This window comes from Musca autumnalis, unplaced genomic scaffold (genome assembly GCF_047663935.1).
Source record: "Musca autumnalis isolate F117 unplaced genomic scaffold, ASM4766393v1 scaffold_3, whole genome shotgun sequence".
Classification (NCBI taxonomy): Eukaryota; Metazoa; Arthropoda; class Insecta; order Diptera; family Muscidae; genus Musca; species Musca autumnalis.
This window is the reverse complement of record NW_027411866.1, coordinates 48583-70926: the sequence shown is the minus strand read 5'-3', so window position 1 is coordinate 70926 and position 22344 is coordinate 48583. Positions and strand designations below refer to the sequence as shown.

General features: G+C 32.7%; 1 long non-coding RNA gene across 1 annotated transcript; it reads left to right on the top strand.

Annotated features, from left to right (window-relative positions):
* The first annotated feature begins 9792 nt into the window (after window positions 1–9792).
* Window positions 9793–10947, top strand: LOC141397782 (uncharacterized). The gene is made up of 3 exons (XR_012411502.1): window positions 9793–10047; window positions 10220–10654; window positions 10729–10947. It is a non-coding gene; the product is annotated as an uncharacterized lncRNA (long non-coding RNA).
* The last annotated feature ends 11397 nt before the right edge of the window (window positions 10948–22344 follow it).

Genomic DNA, 22344 nt, shown 5'->3' with positions numbered 1-22344 from the left:
AAATCAAAATCAATATTGGTCCATTTTTACAGTGTTGCACAGTGCTCAATTTTACATGCTTTTCAAATCTGGTAACTCATTTTTAACACATTTGCAGTTGACCAATCGAATTAAATTTTGCACACATTTCAGATTTAGATGACAATGTATGAATATGAAATCAAAACCAATATTGGTCCATTTTTAGCATTTTTACAGTGTTTTATTTAAATTGCATTTCAAATTTGTTAACTCAATTTTGACACGGTTGCAGTTGACCAATCGGACTAAAAATGTGCACACTTTTCAGATTTATATGACAATACATGAATATAAAATTAAAACAAAGATTGGTCCATTTTACAGTGTTTTAACGGTGTTTTATTTAACTTGCATTTCAAATCTGGTAACTCAATTTTGACACAGTTGCAGTTGAGCAATAGAACTACAACTTTGCACACTTTTCAGATTTTGAGGACAATACATGAATGTGAAACCAAATCCAATATGGGTCGATATTTTTCTATAGCCCCCATATAGCGGCACCACCCGATTTAGTTCAAATTTAGTAACTCATTTTTAACGCAGTTGCAGTTGACCAATCGAACTGAAACTTTGCACACTTTTCAGATTTAGAAGACAATACATAAATATGGGCCCATTTTTCCTACAGCCCCCATATAGCGGTACCACCCGATTTCAGATATTTTGAGGATTTTATCTTCATTTTTGCCCGAATTAGCTGGCATTTGGGATTTCCAATGATACAGGCATTTCCCCACCAAAAATTGTGAACATGGGTCCAGGTTTTGGTATAGCCCCCATATAGCGGTATGGTCTGATTTCAAGTGTTTTAAGGATTTTATCTTCATTTTTAGGCCGAATTGGCTGTAACTTGGCGTTTTTGGTCCCCAATGGTACAGAAACTTCCCCATAAAAAATTATGGACATAAGTCCTGGTTTTGGTATAGCCTTTATATAAGGGTACTACACGAATTCAGGGATTTTAAAGTTTTTATCTAAATTTACGGCCAAAATTGACTATAATTTTGTTCTCAGTGGTCAAAAAATGTATTTACTAAAAAGTTAAAAATAAAAAATAATTTAAAAAAATTAAGTTTCAGTGTTTTATTTAGAAATGCACTTAAAACTAGAAAATAATTTGTCGCTTAGCCTCAATAAATATATTCTTTCTCATGATGGAATTTCTCAAATAAAACGCTTGCCGTTCAATATTGTCACAATTTTTAATTCAAATGCAAGCGTTTTATTTGAGAGATTCCATCATGAGAAAGAATATATTTATTGAGGCTAAGCGACAAATTATTTTCTAGTTTTAAGTGCATTTCTAAATAAAACACTGAAACTTAATTTTTTTAAATTATTTTTTATCTATTTATCTATTTATCTATTTATCTTTTTATCTATTTATCTATTTATCTATTTATCTATTTATCTATTTATCTTTTTATCTATTTATCTTTTTATCTATTTATCTATTTATCTATTTATCTATTTATCTATTTATCTATTTATCTATTTATCTATTTATCTATTTATCTATTTATCTATTTATCTATTTATCTATTTATCTATTTATCTATTTATCTATTTATCTATTTATCTATTTATCTATTTATTTATTTATCTATTTATCTATTTATCTATTTATTTATTTATCTATTTATCTATTTATCTATTTATCTATTTATCTATTTATTTATTTATTTATTTATTTATTTATCTATTTATCTATTTATCTATTTATCTATTTATCTATTTATTTATTTATCTATTTATCTATTTATCTATTTATCTATTTATCTATTTATCTATTTATCTATTTATCTATTTATCTATTTATCTATTTATCTATTTATCTATTTATCTATCTATCTATCTATCTATCTATCTATCTATCTATCTATCTATCTATCTATCTATCTATCTATCTATCTATCTATCTATCTATCTATCTATCTATCTATCTATCTATCTATCTATCTATCTATCTATCTATCTATTTATCTATTTATCTATTTATCTATTTATCTATTTATCTATTTATCTATTTATCTATTTATCTATTTATCTATTTATCTATTTATCTATTTATCTATTTATCTATTTATCTATTTATCTATTTATCTATTTATCTATTTATCTATTTATCTATCTATTTATCTATTTATCTATTTATTTATTTATCTATTTATCTATTTATCTATCTATCTATCTATCTATCTATCTATCTATCTATCTATCTATCTATCTATTTATCTATTTATCTATTTATCTATTTATCTATTTATCTATCTATCTATCTATCTATCTATCTATCTATCTATCTATCTATCTATCTATCTATCTATCTATCTATCTATCTATCTATCTATCTATCTATTTATCTATTTATCTATTTATCTATTTATCTATTTATCTATTTATCTATTTATCTATTTATCTATTTATCTATTTATCTATTTATCTATTTATCTATTTATCTATTTATCTATTTATCTATTTATCTATTTATCTATTTATCTATTTATCTATTTATCTATTTATCTATTTATCTATTTATCTATTTATCTATTTATCTATTTATTTATTTATCTATTTATCTATTTATCTATTTATCTATTTATCTATTTATCTATTTATCTATTTATCTATTTATCTATCTATTTATCTATTTATTTATTTATCTATTTATCTATTTATCTATTTATCTATTTATCTATTTATCTATTTACCTATTTACCTATTTACCTATTTACCTATTTATCTATTTATCTATTTATCTATTTATCTATTTATCTATTTATCTATTTATCTATTTATCTATTTATCTATTTATCTATTTATCTATTTATCTATTTATCTATTTATCTATTTATCTATTTATCTATTTATCTATTTATCTATTTATCTATTTATCTATTTATCTATTTATCTATTTATCTATTTATCTATTTATCTATTTATCTATTTATCTATTTATCTATTTATCTATTTATCTATTTATCTATTTATCTATTTATCTATTTATCTATTTATCTATTTATCTATTTATCTATTTATCTATTTATCTATTTATCTATTTATCTATTTATCTATTTATCTATTTATCTATTTATCTATTTATCTATTTATCTATTTATCTATTTATCTATTTATCTATTTATCTATTTATCTATTTATCTATTTATCTATTTATCTATTTATCTATTTATCTATTTATCTATTTATCTATTTATCTATTTATCTATTTATCTATCTATCTATCTATCTATCTATCTATTTATCTATTTATCTATTTATCTATTTATCTATTTTTTTATTTATTTATTTATTTATTTATTTATCTATTTATCTATTTATCTATTTATCTATTTGTTCCACTTTATTTTAAGGGAAGTATCAATAATAATAATAATAACGAATTATTTATAATTTTTAATAATAATTTTAATTTATTTTTTAGGATTTTTCGGACGGGTAGAGAAGAGGAAGAGAAAAACGCTTTAGTTGGCGGGTAAGTTACAACAACTAAATCATTTTATTATTTCATTTTCTTAATTCTATTTTCTTTTTCATCTTTTCTTACAGCTAACTTCATTAAGGATTACATACTATTTATACTAAAATTTACAACTAAGGAGGAATTCATGAAATTAAACTACATTTACATTATAAAAATTCAAATTTAAATAAAAACGAAATCAAAATAAAAGGAAATTTAAAAATGAATATTAAAAAGAAATAAAAAGCAAAGAATATAAAAAAAGTTGAAATTAAACAAAAACAGACAGCGCATTAAAAATGTTTTACTGCTCCAACATTCTGGCCCCATTGAAGGGCTGCAGGCCTTCAACCCATTGACAGTGGAGCTAGCTTCGCAATTGGTCTTCTATAAATCCCTCTCTTTGTTTTGATGTCCGCCACCCTGACTCTTCCGTCCTTGCCCTCGACGACGCTGACTACTCTCCCGGTTAGCCACTCCTGAGGAGGCAGATTGTCCTCGTGGACCAGAACCAGACGCCCGACCTCTAGATTGGCCTGAGGATGACTCCACTTCGCCTTGTCCTGCAGCTCTAGGATATAATCCCTGGACCAGGCCCGCCAGAACCTCTGCTTGAGAGCGCAGAGCATCTGCCAACGCTTGGAGAACCTCACCTTGTTGACGCTGTCTTCGTCGACGAATTCTGGCGGCAGCGAACGCAGACCCGCTCCGACTAGTAGATGCCCGGGAGTCAGAGCTTCCTCGTCGTTGGGGTCTGGAGACAGCGGTGCTATGGGGCGACTGTTTAGCACCGCCTCTACTTCTGCGAGCATCGTCACCATCTCTTCTTGTGTCAGCAGCACTTTGCCGACAGCTCGCAGAAGCAGGAACTTCGCCTGTTTTACAGCTGCTTCCCACAGGCCTCCGAAATGAGGAGCCCTCGGAGGAATGAAGTTGAACTGCACGCTGCACGAGGCTGCGTATTCCTCCACGGCTTTGTGGCTTGCAAGGAACCTCTCTTGCAGTTCCCTCAGCTCTCGGCTGGCCCCGACGAAATTTGTCGCATTGTCGCACCATATCTTCCATGGGAGCCCACGCCTTGCGGCAAACCTTTTAAAAGAAAGAATAAAAGCATCAGATGACAAATCAGATACTAATTCAAGGTGAACCGCTTTGGACGTAAAACAAACGAAGACGGCAATATACATTTTGGTAGGTGGTCGCCCGCGTATTTTTAATGTAATATCAACGGGACCACAAAAGTCTACGCCTACTATTAAGAAAGGACGTAAAGCTCTCACTCTATCAGTGGGTAGATTTCCCATTACTTGGGTCATCAGCTTTGGCATATATTTATAGCAATGAATACAATTCCGAACTATTCTGTTACATTCTTCACGGGCATTTATTAGCCAAATTCTTTCACGCGACAAAGCTACTAGGGCCTTTGTACCAGCGTGACAATTTTTGAAATGTAAATCTCTCAAATATATTGAAACAAAATGATGCTTTTTTGGGAGTAAAAGGGGAAATTTCGTGTTATGCGGTAACTTAGCATTAAGCAACCTTCCACCCACTCTTAAGAGGGAAAATGTTCTTTTACACTCAGAGAAATCGTGTATAAAGGGCGTTAATTTTTGAAGATTTGATTTCAGGCAGATTGATTTCTTTATTTAAGAAATATCCTCTGAAAAACTGGAATTTTGAACAACTTCGACCAATTTCAGGAAAGACCAATTCAATTCTTGAGCTGTAAGACAGATAGAATTCGGTATCTTTCGCTTCTTTACTCGATCAACGAATCGAAAGATATATGAAACCACTCTAAGAAGCTTTTTGTAAGACGAGTGATCATTTATTAATTTTAAAAGAATGCTCTCAGAACATTCCTTATCTGTCTTACTATCTGACGCCAATAAAACTTTGGATTTTCTTACTTCCAATGATTTTTCTTCCTCAGTCAATTCAAAGTGTTTATTGACTGGCCATTTAGACATATCGTCTAATAGAAATTTAGGTCCTTCGAACCATATTGAAGACTTAAGTTCTTCAACACTGCATCCTCTCGACACTATGTCGGCTGGATTTTGTTTGGTGGGCACATGGCGCCAAATCCCGCTCTCTGACCACTCTTGAATTTCTGCGACTCTATTCGAGACGAAAGTGGCCAGAGTCGAAGGATGGGTTTTTAACCAATACAGTACAATTTCTGAATCGGACCAAAAGTATATATTTTCGACTTCAAAGTTCATCATTGGGTTAATTCGTAACCACATATTCGCCATTAAATGTGCTGCTGATAGCTCCAACCTCGGAAGAGACATTGTTTTGAGCGGTGCTACTTTAGATTTGGCCGTCAAAAGTCGACAAGAAACTCCACTGGAGTCCAAAGCACGCACATAAAAACAGCAGCCATAGGCTCGCATCGAAGCGTCTGAGAATCCGTGAATTTGGATTCTCGAGGAAGTGGTCGTGTTTATGAATCTTGGGATTTGAATCGTATCTAACTTTGAAAGGTTAAATTTGAAGTCTTCCCATGCTGAATTCAAACGCATAGGAATCGATTCATCCCAGTCTAATTTATTTATCCAAAGTTCTTGCAAGAGCATTTTGGATTTGGTTATTATAGGGCACAAGAGACCGAGGGGATCGAATAATCTTGACGAAATGGACAAAATGTGTCTTTTTGTAGCCTTCATATCTTGAAAGCCTCCCTCAATATAAAATTTGAACACATCATTTCTTGGAGCCCAAGGTATTCCTAAAGCTCTTACAGTTTCTGAATCTGAGTGCAATAATTTTTCACTGCAACTTGTCTCATTAAAGTCAGGATGATTTGAGAACCATTTGGTCAGTTTGAACCCTGCAGAACTAAGAATGTTAGTCACTTGGTCACGAATTGTGATCAGACTACTCAAATCAGCAGCACCAGTCAATAAATCATCCACATAAAAATCGTTGCGAATAACTTTAGCCCCAATTGGCAAAGTCTCTTTGGATAAATCGCTTAAATGGCTAAGACAACGTATCGCCAAAAAATGGCGCAGAAGATGTGCCATAAGTGACCGTTTTCAATTTGAAAATTTGTAACGGATCACTATCGTTTGCTCTCCAAAGGATTAAATGAAAATCTCTATCTTTCTCGTCAAGTAAAACTTGACGGTACATTTTCTCAATGTCTGCAGTAATTACATATTTATGTAGACGAAAACGAAGTAGAGTGGAGTACAACTCTTCTTGAATGGTAGGACCAACCATCAAGAGATCGTTGAGCGAAACATGAGAAGAGGTTTTGCTCGAAGCATCAAAAACGACGCGAAGTTTAGTAGTTGTACTTTGCGGTCGGAAAACACATTGATGTGGAATAAAATAATGTGGCGCATTAGGAACTTTATTATTTGTCATTTCCATGTGACCTAAGTCAAGATACTCTTTCATAAAGGAATTATACATTTCCTTGGATGTGTCGTCATGAGAAAGTCTCCTTTCTAAAGAAAGAACCCGCCTTTTTGCAGTTTCAAATGACGAACCTAAACGTTTCACATCTTCCTTGAAAGGTAAAGACACTTGAAAGCGTCCTGACGGTAAACGTCGAACATATTTTTGGAAATGTTCCTCACATTTATTTTGTTCATCAGACCACATCTTTAACGAATTATTTGGAATCTCTTCCAACTCCCAGAATTTTCTAACAATTGCATCAATCGTTTCACTATTCCCTATTGAACTATTTAAATGGCATACACTTGAAGTGGACCCCTTTGACTCATCGTATTTTCCAGCTACGATCCAGCCAAGCGAAGTTTTTTGTAAAACTGGAAGACTCGGATTTGGTTTGATTTGGCCTACACAAAGAAGTTCGAAGAAAACTTCAGCGCCAATTAATAAGTCAACTTTCCGAGGTTCATTAAAACTAGAGTCGGCCAGTTCAATATTTTTGGGAATGTTCCATTCAGAAATAGATATTTTCTTATCAGGCTGAATATTCGTAATAGAACTCAATACCCAGAACTTGGATGAAAATTGGGTTGAATTGAGTCTCGACATCACAGACAATTGAACACTATTCTTTGAGAAAGATGATATCTCAGAAATGCCAGTTAAATTTAATCTGTCACTTTCTCGTTTTACCTTAAGCCTCTGTACCAGGTCCTCAGTAATCAAATTAGGTTGAGAACCGGAATCCAAAAGAGCTCTAGCCAAAATAAATTTCCCAGAACTACTTCTTACTTGAACTAGTGCTGTGGCCAAAATTACGCCTTCATTCGACGCCGAATGGTTGACCGAAGCACTGGAAGTAGAGGGCAGCTCTTGATACGTATTTGAATTTGGATTGTCAGAAGCGTATCGATGCAGTAAGAAATGGTGTGCACCACTGCATACTCTACACTTCACTCCTGAATTGCATTTGGCCACAGTATGACCTTTCTTCAAACAATTAATGCAAGCAGGGACGGCTTTGATAAATTCAAATCTTTGGAGAACTGGATGAAAATTGGGTTGAATTGAGTCTCGACATCACAGACAATTGAACACTATTCTTTGAGAAAGATGATATCTCAGAAATGCCAGTTAAATTTAATTTGTCACTTTCTCGTTTTACCTTAAGCCTCTGTATCAGGTCCTCAGTAATCAAATTAGGTTGAGAACCGGAATCCAAAAGAGCTCTAGCCAAAATAAATTTCCCAGAACTACTTCTTACTTGAACTAGTGCTGTGGCCAAAATTACGCCTTCATTCGACGCCGAATGGTTGACCGAAGCACTGGATACGTATTTGAATTTTCAGAAGCGTATCGATGCAGTAAGAAATGGTGTGCACCACTGCATACTCTACACTTCACTCCTGAATTGCATTTGGCCACAGTATGACCTTTCTTCAAACAATTAATGCAAGCAGGGACGGCTTTGATAAATTCAAATCTTTGGAGAACTGGTACAGCAGTAAAAGAAGTACAATTAGTTATATTATGCTGCAAAGATCTACAGAAGACACACTTTTCTGAAGATTGTTTCTGTTTGGAAACCGAAAGTGAAGTCTTGAAATTCCGTTTAGGCTGATTATCAAATTTGGGCTTGTTTAATTTGGGTCTTGAACCAGACGATTCCTCAGCAGAAATATGCTGGTATCTTTTATTTAATGCAGCCTCGCAATCAGACCATAATGGGAGCTTTTCAAAGTCAAGCTGTTCTTCCCATTTGGATTTAGTGATTGGGTCGACCTTTGACATAACTAAATGAATTAGAATGGCATTTGTAATCTTTTTATCATCTCCAATAGACAACAAAGAATCATAAATGGCAGAAACAGTATCGATCATGCTTCGCAAATCAGAAGCCGAAGGTTTGGTGATCTCAGGAAGATCAAAAAGTTTGGCAATATTATCAAAAAATATAAGACAATCATTGTCGTAAACCTTTTTTAAACTGGCTAATGCCTTGGGGTAATTTTCTTCAGAAATCTGAAAAGCCTTGACAGTGCCAAGTGCTTCATCGGACAAGCATGAAATTAGATGGTTAAATTTTTCTATGTCTGTCAATGTCGGATCTGTGTGAACTAAATTTTCAAAAAGACTTATGAAATTCTTGTATTCGGAATATTTTCCGCTGAACTTTGGTAATTTCATGTTTGGCAGTCTAGATTGATGTGACTGAGCGCAGAAAGAAGTCTCAGGCATACTACTCCTCATATTTTTAGATAAAATTCCTAAAAATAGGGACTTTGCCGACACACATAAATCTTCAAGTTCACCTCGATCATCATTATCGGGATCAAGAATATCTAGTTCGGATTGCAAATGCATTGCCTCATCAATATATTTGTTCAAAATGTCTAATCGACATTCTAATTCAAATGAATTGAAGGAAATTTTCTTTTCCCGGAAAGAAGTCTTAATTCTTTCAATATTTTTTATTATTTTTTCCTGTTGTTGCTTTATATTGGCTATTTCCGTATCAGGATTACTTTGGTGTTTCTTACCACCAGCCATTTTGATATATATCAATAAGTTTAAAGGAGACTTAAGTAACAGGAAAACTCTACACACTTTTATATTTATTAGTGGTAGGTAATATGTTATAGTTTATTAAGGAATAAACTTTCGCTTTCAATGAAAATATAAATTTGTCAGCTCTAAAATAGTATATTTATACTATCTCAATTTAATTAATTTTAGTTCAGCAATTGAACACACACAAAAATTTCAATAATTGGAAATTTTGTAAAATTACGTAGTCTAAAGCACCCTTAAGTATGCACAATTGATCAAATTGAATAACCGAATATGGGTACTCAATTACTCACAAATTATGTGGCACTAATGAAGTTAAATATCAAACAAAGAGAATTTTAGTGGAAATGCAACAAATTAAATTGTAAATTAAAATAATTTGCAAACAAAAACCAAAAATTAAAGAAAAATATATTGTGATTAATTAACTTCACTCGCGTAATATGAATAACAATATTAATCGCGGATTAGTGTGGTGCAATAAAACAACAATTGGTACGGCTGACAAAATGAAGTTTAAAGCGGAATGGGAAAAAAGCAAACTTAATTTGAAGGTAATAATTAAGTTTGTGTTATTTGGCCGCGAATATTTATTGCCAAAACGATTCTCAAAATGTAATTTATGTAAATAGATGCAGCGCAAAGTGATAATTTGTGTGAATTGTGTTAAAAAAACTACCAAAATTTGAATAATTTACAAATTCTCTAACGCTGATTAATTTACAGGTTAGGATTCACACAAACTATGGCCAACGCTGTTACCTGGGAATCAGAATCACTCTCCTGATTATTGTGTTTGCTCCTACAAAGACGGCAGTCACAGAATCGGGGCATCTGGATTGGGGAAACAAACAGCAGTAACAGCACGAATTGAGGAAAGTATATCTTTAATTAATTTTTAAAGATTTCCAAAAAAGTTTTTATTGTTCTTCTTCTTTTATTTGCAGTATCTTTGCAATTTTTGTTTTGTAGTAATTTAACAAAACACAACGTCACTTTATTTCCCGGGTTTCGGCACCAAAATGTTCCACTTTATTTTAAGGGAAGTATCAATAATAATAATAACGAATTATTTATAATTTTTAATAATAATTTTAATTTATTTTTTAGGATTTTTCGGACGGGTAGAGAAGAGGAAGAGAAAAACGCTTTAGTTGGCGGGTAAGTTACAACAACTAAATCATTTTATTATTTCATTTTCTTAATTCTATTTTCTTTTTCATCTTTTCTTACAGCTAACTTCATTAAGGATTACATACTATTTATATTAAAATTTACAACTAAGGAGGAATTCATGAAATTAAACTACATTTACATTATAAAAATTCAAATTTAAATAAAAACGAAATCAAAATAAAAGGAAATTTAAAAATGAATATTAAAAAGAAATAAAAAGCAAAGAATATAAAAAAAGTTGAAATTAAACAAAAACAGACAGCGCATTAAAAATGTTTTACTGCTCCAACACTATTTATCTATTTATCTTTTTATCTATTTATCTATTTATCTATTTATCTATTTATCTATTTATCTATTATTATTATTATTATTTATTTATTATAATTATAAATTATAATAAAGAAAAATTACAAAAAGCACTAGCAATAAAAGCTATCGGCTAACATGTAAAATTACTTAATTATATGAGTATGAAATAAGGTGATATATTTACATATTTATATACAAAAATACAATTTATATTTTATGATGTAGATTTAGGGACTTCAGAAAATTGTAAACGCTGGAGACATTGTTGTGAGTGGGGGTTTTTAGTGCATCCAGAGGGTTGGTTTGTGGGAAACATGTTTCCCTTGTGCGTTGAAGTGACGGACAGTCAATAATGAGATGGTAGGTACTTAAAGTTGTTCTATTGCAGAATTCGCATATTGGCGGGGGTTCTTTTTTAAATAAATATGTATGGGTAAGAAAGCTGTGAGTAAGCCTTAGACGAGTGTAGCATTTATTTTGATGCATAGATGTAGTTGAAGGTAGTAGCAACGGTTTATTGTGGGGGTTAACGGCTTTGTATACGTGATTGTATTCACCCCAAAGGTTTTCGGCTTTTTCATTGCAATACTGAACTGCAACATTTATTGCGTATTTCTTCGTAGAAGGTATAAATGTAAAAGTTGGTTTTGAGGTAGAATCCTCTTTGGCAGCCGAGTCTGCAAGTTCATTACCGTAGATGCCTACATGGCTGGCAATCCACATCAGTTTTGTTTTGGATTTCATAGTTATAAGTTCTTGTTGGATCGATGTTATAATTTCGTTCTTATTCCAGCAATTTGAACAAGAAGTGTGCACTGAACGACTGTCTGTACAAATTAGGGTTTTATTGCGTTGCTTTCTACATAACTCTACAGCTTTTAATACAGCAATCGCTTCTGCATCAAAAATTGTTCCATTTTGGGGAAGAATTCCAGAAGATTGTAAAGAACCATCTTCAGCTACTACTGCAAATGATGTGCTGTGATCAGTTTTGGAGCCGTCTGTAAAGAGGATTTTCCAACCAGCTTTTTTATGTTCATCGAAAATTTGCATTGATAACGTCTTATAGATCTGTGCATTTGACGTGGTTTTAGGATAGCATGTTAAGGAGCCTTCGAATTGAATTTTGTTTAAGTTCCATGGGGCATTTGATTGATTTGCGACTTTGTATGGTCCCAAATTGAGATTCGTTGCTATTTTATACATATTGGATAAAGCGGATGGGTGTTTTAGTTCCGTCTTTCTTTTGCGCAGTAAAGAGAGCTCATAAGATAAGATTCCACATTGAGAACATAAAACTTTATGTACCAATCGGGTTTGTAGATTGTAAGCGTGTTGGTGTATTTTCTCAAAACCTGCTTCAGCCATTAGATTCTGTATTGGTGTCGTTTTGAATGCACGGAGACTGCATCTTATAGCACTTTGAAATATGCTTTCAATTGGGGATATTGAGGTTTTGGGTGAATTTATATAAAAAATAAGTCCATACTCAATTTTGGATAATATAATAGCATTTACAATTCTTAACAGGGAGATTGTGTGAACATGACTCTTTTTAGATGCTAAATATCTTACAATGTTAAGTCTACTTTGTAAATTTATTTTTAGGTTTTGGCAGTGTTGTTTAAAACTATATTTATTGTCTATGTACAAACCTAAAATCTTACACACATTGGTGTTTTGGATGGACTGATTATTATAAGATATATTTATCGGGCTACAATTTCTTTTGTTGCAAATATGTAGATGAACTGTTTTCTCATAGGAAATGCTGGAACCCGATTTATGGGACCAAGTCACTATTTGATGTAGTGTATCTGAAAATATTTGTCTAATGTCTGAATTGTTTTGGCTCTTAGCTATGATATAAAGATCATCTGCATATATGCAATGTACAATTTTTTTATTTGTTGACAAAATTTGACTAAGTTCATCAAATGCTATTATAAATAATGTAACTGACAATGGGGATCCCTGTGGGATGCCATTATGCAGTGATACAGTTTCAGAGTGTATATTATTAAGGAGTACTGAAAATTTTCTGTTTGTAAGAAAAGACTTAATAAAGTTGAACATTTTTGGACCAATTTTCCAATCTAAGAGTTTGCGAAGAATAATGTGTATGCCAATTCTGTCAAATGCTTTTATGAAGTCAATGGAAAGAATCGATGTATGCCTTCTTGTCGATTGATTTTTGCGGATAATGTGGTCAATGAATAATAAAGCGTCTACTGTACTAAGTCCAGGTTGAAAACCAACCTGACTATGAGATATAAGTTTATGTTTTTTTATAAACCACAATAGGCGTTTAGATATGATTTTTTCCAGAATTTTACTCAAACATGGTAAGAGGGATATCGGTCTATAGGAATCGATCTGATTGCAGGGTTTGTTGGGTTTTGGAATTGGCAATACAGATGCAGATTTGTAAAATTGTGGTATAATACCTGAAGAGAAAATATCATTGAAATGTTCTAGAATGCGTCCTTGGAAAGAAAAAGGTGTATTTTTGAGCATGGGGTAAGAAATTCTATCTAAACCTGGTGTTTTGCCTTTTGAGGATTTTAGGCTATATGATAATTCATAGATTGTAAGATCATTTTCCAAACACTTTGATTTAGTGGAGCATTGTGAAGCTGGATAGGGATAATGTAGTAGCTTTGATTTTTCGTTGCAAAATTCTGTGGAGAAGCTTGAATCGCTGGAATTTGCCGACCAATGTTGGGCAAATGTTTTAGATATAACAATTGGGTCGGAAGTTGTCGTGCCATTTACCTCAATTGCTTTTATTTGATTTGGTTTCCAGTTACCTGTAAGCAATTTTATTTGACCCCATAGTGATGAAGATGAAACGGAAGGAGAGATAGTTGAAGTAAAGCGCTGGAAGGCGTCTGCTTTAGCTATTCTCTTGGCTTTGTTGAAAATAGCGTTCTTCCTTTTGTAATCTAGTAGATTTTCTCTAGTGATATTGCGTCGGAAGATTTTCCAAGCATTTTGTTTTTTGTTTCTTAGAACTTGGAGATCTTTTGACCACCATGGAACATTTTTGGTTCTTACTTTGTTTTTAGTTTGGGGGATGCAGTTGTTAGCTGCAATACGAATAATTTTTCTAATTTGAGCCGCTTCTTTGTTTGTGTTTTTAGATTTGGGAAATTTGGCTTCTTCTGAGCATACATTGTTGCGAAATTTGCTCCAGTCTGCTCTGTCTGTTATGTATTTGGGTCTATGTACGACAGGATTGTTGGAGTTTATATTCAAAGTTGTCACTGTGGGAAAATGATCACTACTATAGAGATCATCTACTGTGTGCCACGAGCATTTTAGAAGTAAGGGTATTGATACAATAGCAACATCAATATGTGTTAATGTATTATGAGTACTAAGGTGAGTTGGGGAACCATCATTTAAAACTGCCATATTAGAGTTGGTTATAAATGTTTCAATTGTGAGACCTCTGTTATTGGATTTGGGAGAACCCCATAGAGTACTCCAAGCATTTAGGTTCCCGAGAATAATAATCGGGGATGCTATATTATTAACTAGCAAAGTGCCCGCTACTTCGTATGCGGAAAGGATATAAAAAACAAATAAACAATATATAATATGGAAATGGCGAACACTCAAAATTAACAGCGAGACCAACATTGCACACCAATACCCACACTATATCCAAAAAATACAGATTCCAGCACTGTCCCTACACCCAATAGTACGATTTTCCAAAACTACCTCAATCCTTCACTTCACCAGTAATCTTAATTCCAAAAACAGGATTCCAGCGCGATCGGTGCACTCAAATTCAAATTGTACCATTTGGTATATTTCGTGCCCATAAGTACGAATTTTCAAAACTACTTCCATTCTACCCTCCAACTGTAGCCTTAATTCAAAATTTCCGGATTCCAGCTCTATCCGTTCAACCTAAATCCAAATTGTACCAAATTTAGTACTTTTCGTACCAATAAGTACGAATTTTTAAAACTACATCCATTTTACTCTCCAACAGTAGCCTTAGTTCACAATTTCAGGATTCCAACTCTATACGTTCGCCCAAAATCCAAATTGTACCAAATTTAGTACCATTTAGTACTTTTCGTACCCATAAGTACGAATTTTCAAAACTACTTCCATTCTACCCTCCAACTGTAGCCTTAATTCAAAATTTCCGGATTCCAGCTCTATCCGTTCAACCTAAATCCAAATTGTACCAAATTTAGTACCATTTAGTACTTTTCGTACCCATAAGTACGAATTTTCAAAACTACTTCCATTCTACCCTCCAACTGTAGCCTTAATTCAAAATTTCCGGATTCCAGCTCTATCCGTTCAACCTAAATTCAAATTGTACCAAATTTAGTACTTTTCGTACCCATAAGTACGAATTTTCAAAACTACTTCTATTCTACCCTCCAACTGTAGCCTTAATTCAAAATTTCCGGATTCCAGCTCTATCCGTTCAACCTAAATCCAAATTGTACAAAATTTAGTACCATTTAGTACTTTTCGTACCCATAAGTACGAATTTTCAAAACTACTTCCATTCTACCCTCCAACTGTAGCCTTAATTCAAAATTTCCGGATTCCAGCTCTATCCGTTCAACCTAAATCCAAATTGTACTAAATTTAGTACTTTTCGTACCCATAAGTACGAATTTTTAAAACTACATCCATTTTACTCTCCAACAGTAGCCTTAGTTCAAAATTTCAGGATTCCAGCTCTATACGTTCGCCCAAAATCCAAATTGTACCAAATTTAGTACCATTTAGTACTTTTCGTACCCATAAGTACGAATTTTCAAAACTACTTCCATTCTACCCTCCAACTGTAGCCTTAATTCAAAATTTCTGGATTCCAGCTCTATCCGTTCAACCAAAATCCAAATTGTACCAAATTTAGTACTTTTCGTACCCATAAGTACGAATTTTTAAAACTACATCCATTTTACTCTCCAACAGTAGCCTTAGTTCAAAATTTCAGGATTCCAGCTCTATTCGTTCGCCCAAATCATAATTGTACCAAATTTAGTACAATTTAGTACTTTTCGTACCCATAAGTACGAATTTTCAAAACTACTTCTATTCTACCCTCCAACTGTAGCCTTAATTCAAAATTTCCGGATTCCAGCTCTATCCGTTCAACCTAAATCCAAATTGTACCAAATTTAGTACTTTTCGTACCCATAAATACGAATTTTTAAACCTACATCCATTTTACTCTCCAACAGTAGCCTTAGTTCAAAATTTCAGGATTCCAGCACTATACGTTCGCCCAAAATCGAAATTGTACCAAATTTAGTACCATTTAGTACTTTTCGTACCCATAAGTACGAATTTTCAAAACTACTTCCATTCTACCCTCCAACTGTAGCCTTAATTCAAAATTTCCGGATTCCAGCTCTATCCGTTCAACCTAAATCCAAATTGTACCAAATTTAGTACTTTTCGTACCCATAAGTACGAATTTTTAAAACTACATCCATTTTACTCTCCAACAGTAGCCTTAGTTCAAAATTTCAAGATTCCAACTCTATACGTTCGCCCAAAATCCAAATTGTACCAAATTTAGTACAATTTAGTACTTTTCGTACCCATAAGTACGAATTTTCAAAACTACTTCCATTCTACCCTCCAACTGTAGCCTTAATTAAAAATTTCAGGATTCCAGCTCTATCCGTTGAACCTAAATCTAAATTGTACCAAATTTAGTACCATTTAGTACTTTCCGTACCCATAAGTACGAATTTTTAAAACTACGTTCATTCTACTCTCCAACAGTAGCCTTAATTCAAAATTTCAGGATTCCAGCCCTATCCGTTCGCCCAAATCATAATTGTACCAAATTTAATACCATTTAGTACTTTTCGTACACATGTGTACACTTTTCCTAAACCACCTCCTTATGTCAACCGTACGTTTTAACATTGATTCTCACACCAAATTTCAATCTTTAATCTTTATCCGTTCACAAAATACGAATTGGTACCAAATTTAGTACACTTTAGTACTTTTCGTACACTTATAGTTCGAATTTCCTAAAACCCTTTTGCACATCTTTCCTACACCTCATCAGTGACCTTCATTCCAAATTTCAAAGTTCTAGCTGTACCGGTTCGCCAAATACAAACGGTACCATATTTAGTACCTTTTAGTACTTTTCGTACCCTTCCAGTTCGAATTTCCAAAAACCAAGCCTTATCTGTCACCTTCGGACCAAGAGTGACCCTCACCCAAAATTTCATGATTCTAGCTTCAGCCGTTTCGTCTGGGCGTTGATGAATCAATCAGTCAGTCAGTGAATCAGTCACTCTACTCTTTTATTAATATAGATAATCGAATCAAGAGTGCTCTGGGTCACTGTTTCTTGATTTGGAAGATAAAGTGATGAAAGCGTAAAACGTGTAGCAAGATTTATTTCGATGGAAACACAGCACAGTGTTGAGGTGGAATTAATGCGTTTATGTGGAATATTTTTCTTTATAAGTATGGCAACTCCTTCTTTAGAAGAATTGTATCTATTGAAGAAGTAACCAATATATTTTTTTGGGGTATAAGGAGTTTGATTTTGTTTGCATTTTGTTTCTTGCAGACATAAAATATCAGGGTCTGTATGCGAAATTAATAATTGAAGATTAGAGTAGTTGTTAGTATATCCTCTGATGTTCCACTGTATAATTTTTAATCCCATAGTGATTAAAAATTAAGATCATTTATCAGATAAATGATCTGAGTGTGTTTCCATGGGGATTGTTGTGCCTTGTTTATCTGAAGGCAAATTTTGTTTCTCTTTAGATAAAGAGAAACCAGATGTTGACGGTTGGTCATTGATAGAGTTGAATGATTTTTGTTGTGTTTTGATGTTGTTGTTGTTTATAGAAGAGATTGAGTTGCTAGTAATTGTAGATGAGAGCTGTTTGTCTATTTTTACGTTGGAATGAGTGCTAAGACTGTAGGAAGGTTTGTAGGTGGTACTTGTAGTTGTTGTTGCAATAGAGTTAATTGCAGAAATGGGGTTTGTTGTTGGTTGAGAAGAAGTCGAAATAGGTTTGTTGTTGTTAATTTTTGTTGGTGTTTTTAAAATATTGATGCTTTCTGAATTTGCGGTAGATGATGAAATTGTTGTTGTCTCTTTATTTGTTGACGATTAAATTTTTTCCTTATCTGCCAATACGTGAGAGAAGCTTTTAGAGTTAATGTCTGTTGTTGGTTGATTTTTATACAAACGTACAGCTTCTTTCATTGAGCATTTATTGATTGTTTTAATGGTTATAATTAAGTTTTTGTCGACCTTTGATCATTTTATTATTTTTGTACTTTTTGTTCGGCTTTAGGTCCTCTTTTCAATAAAACAAAATTCTATTTGCTTTTATTTACTCTGTTTATTTCCAATATTTCGGACGTCTTCGACGACCATCATCAGGGATCTTTTTTGATTAACATAAAAACAAGAATATTAATTATATAAATTAATAACAAAATTACAAAACAATATTTACTTTTTGGTTTTTATTCAACTAACAACAACTTTCATCCTATGTGACTGGTGGTGTTGAACTGAAGTTTTTCTCATTTTTCTGATGTTTTTGGATGACGTTTCGATAAATTTGTGCACAGTGTTCTGTGTCTGACTTATAGTTTATTCTTTTTTCTGTGGGCGTATTTATTATATGGAGCATTTCCAATATATATCGACGTTTATAATTGTCCTCCTGAGTCAAGATTTTGACGTCCTTAAAATTTGGAGTGTGCCCTGTTTTGGAACAATGTGCTGCTAAAGCAGTTTTTTGTTCAAGTGGTTTGTTTTTGGCCTTTTGATCAGACTTGTGGCCACTGAGTCTGGTTTTTAATTTAGATTTTGTTGTGCCAACATATACCATTTGGCATATGTTGGACTTGTCTCCATCACATTCTATCTTGTACACTAAATTAGATTTTTCATCGTTTGATATTTTTGATTTTGTGTTGCTGAAAAACTTATTGTTTGTGTTAGTACTTTTTAAAGCTATTTGGTACTGTTCTTTGTTGTACAAATTGGACCTGGAAAAACGTTCTGAAAATCCACGTACATATGTGGCTCTTTTGTATGTTTTTGCCTCTCTTTCTATTTTGTCAGGCTTTTTTGTTTTTGATTGTTTTATTAGTTGATTAATGGTATGTATTGGGAAATCATTCATTTGTAGAATTTTCCGAATCTTTTTCTCATTTTTGGCATGAAATGTATGATCACTAATATTGAAAACTCTGTTTATAAAGTTTGTGGCCGTATTTATCCTTATTTTTCTTGGATGTTTTGAGTTAAAATTAATGATTCTTCCCGAGGACGTAGGTTTTTGATACCAATCTACAAGAAGACGTTTTCCATGTCTCAGTACTACTGCGTCTAGGTATGGCAACTGTTTGTTTGTTTCACATTCTATTGTGAATTTGATTTGCTTGTTGAAGTTATTTAAGGCTGCTAATGTATTTTCCACCTGGTCTTTCTTAATAATACAGAAAATATCATCAACGTATTTTGTTAATAATCTTGGCTTTTCCTTTAATGTTTCCATTGTTTCATTGAGAAGTTCTTCCATTACAATGTCCGCTACAATTGGTGAAATCGGCGACCCCATAGGCATTCCCTTTTGTTGTTCATAAACTTTGTCTTTGTATATGAAGTACCTCGAATCTTTAATGCAGAGTGTTAAACTTTCGATAAAAAGGTTCAAAGGAATATTAGTATGTTTTTCAATGTGTATCCATTTGCTTTTAATTATATTTAATGCCAAGTTGACCGGTACGCTTGGAAATAATGATATTACATCGAAGGATATCAATATTTCATCCTCATCTATGTGCTGCTTGTTTACTTTGCCTTTGAATTCTTCTGCATCTTTGATATTATATACAGATTCTTGGGTTAAAGATTTTAAAATGGAAGATAAATACTTGGATAGTTCATACGTTGGCGACTTTAAGCTAGAACAAATTGGACGTAGAGGAGTTCCCTCCTTGTGGATCTTTGGCAGGCCGTATATTCTAGGCGCTACCGCTGTTTTATTTATCAATCTGTTTTTATCCACTTCATTGATTAATTTCAAACCAAACATCTTCATAACTAACTTGTTGTTTTTTTCCTGTAGACCAGTAGTCGGATCTCTTCGCAGTCGTTTATATGTGCAAATATCCATCAGTATTCTGTTCATTTTTGTTTCATAGTCAGATTTTAACATTGCCACCGTCTTACCCCCTTTATCTGCGTTTAGTATTAAAATATGATTATTTGCTTTTAAAAATTTTGTTGTTTGGCGTACTGTGTCCAACACAAACCGATCTCTTTTTCCCAATTTCATATTTCTCATTTGTTCATTTATGAGATTAACTAAATTAATTCTAGCATTTTCTTGCTCTTCCCGATTTTCTAACGACTGAATACAGTCCTCTCCCTCTGCTATTATGTTGAACAACGGAAAAGTTGTCTTCGTTGTTGGGAGAGAGAATTTTGGGCCCAGAGATAATAACCACTCCACATTGGATGGTATGTCTGTTTCTGTTGTATTTATAAACCACTCCTTATTTTGTTGTATATTGAGCTCACACTGTTGTTGCTGTTTTAATGCATGTAGCTTTTTTATGTGAGTTGTCTTTTGTTTTGTGCTCTGAGTATTGTTGATGATATTTTCGCTCTCCACGAGCGTGTCCAAATCGTCTCTTTCTAATAGACTTGTGAGTCTGTTCATCGTATCAGTTAATGCCTTTTTGTTTTTGAGTAGTTGTTTGTGTTTACAATGTATTAGAAGTTTTAGGATTTTCATGTGAAAGTTGTATAAGTGTGTGTTTAGTTTAATTCTAACATGTGTTGGTATTGTGTTGTTAGTTTTAAATATGTTGTTAGTGTGTTTTGTTGTATTCAAAATAAAGCTTGGTATTGTACCTGTTTCCTTGCATTTTGTTAGGAAAGTTGCTGTTGATTTCAAACGTTCTGTTTGCCTGGTACATCTTGAATATTGTTTTATGACGTGCTGAGTTTCGTCGTTGTATTTTTGTTTTATATTTTTATACAATTGCATGGTGTTTTTATGTTTGGTTTCTTGCGGCGTGCCTTCCGTGTTATGGTTATAATTAAGTTTTTGTCGACCTTTGATCATTTTATTATTTTTGTACTTTTTGTTCGGCTTTAGGTCCTCTTTTCAATAAAACAAAATTCTATTTGCTTTTATTTACTCTGTTTATTTCCAATATTTCGGACGTCTTCGACGACCATCATCAGGGATCTTTTTTGATTAACATAAAAACAAGAATATTAATTATATAAATTAATAACAAAATTAAATAACTTCAACAAGCAAATCAAATTCACAATAGAATGTGAAACAAACAAACAGTTGCCATACCTAGACGCAGTAGTACTGAGACATGGAAAACGTCTTCTTGTAGATTGGTATCAAAAACCTACGTCCTCGGGAAGAATCATTAATTTTAACTCAAAACATCCAAGAAGAATAAGGATAAATACGGCCACAAACTTTATAAACAGAGTTTTCAATATTAGTGATCATACATTTCATGCCAAAAATGAGAAAAAGATTCGGAAAATTCTACAAATGAATGATTTCCCAATACATACCATTAATCAACTAATAAAACAATCAAAAACAAAAAAGCCTGACAAAATAGAAAGAGAGGCAAAAACATACAAAAGAGCCACATATGTACGTGGATTTTCAGAACGTTTTTCCAGGTCCAATTTGTACAACAAAGAACAGTACCAAATAGCTTTAAAAAGTACTAACACAAACAATAAGTTTTTCAGCAACACAAAATCAAAAATATCAAACGATGAAAAATCTAATTTAGTTTACAAGATAGAATGTGATGGAGACAAGTCCAACACAACACAACAAAATCTAAATTAAAAACCAGACTCAGTGGCCACAAGTCTGATCAAAAGGCCAAAAACAAACCACTTGAACAAAAAACTGCTTTAGCAGCACATTGTTCCAAAACAGGGCACACTCCAAATTTTAAGGACGTCAAAATCTTGACTCAGGAGGACAATTATAAACGTCGATATATATTGGAAATGCTCCATATAATAAATACGCCCACAGAAAAAAGAATAAACTATAAGTCAGACACAGAACACTGTGCACAAATTTATCGAAACGTCATCCAAAAACATCAGAAAAATGAGAAAAACTTCAGTTCAACACCACCAGTCACATAGGATGAAAGTTGTTGTTAGTTGAATAAAAACCAAAAAGTAAATATTGTTTTGTAATTTTGTTATTAATTTATATAATTAATATTCTTGTTTTTATGTTAATCAAAAAAGATCCCTGATGATGGTCGTCGAAGACGTCCGAAATATTGGAAATAAACAGAGT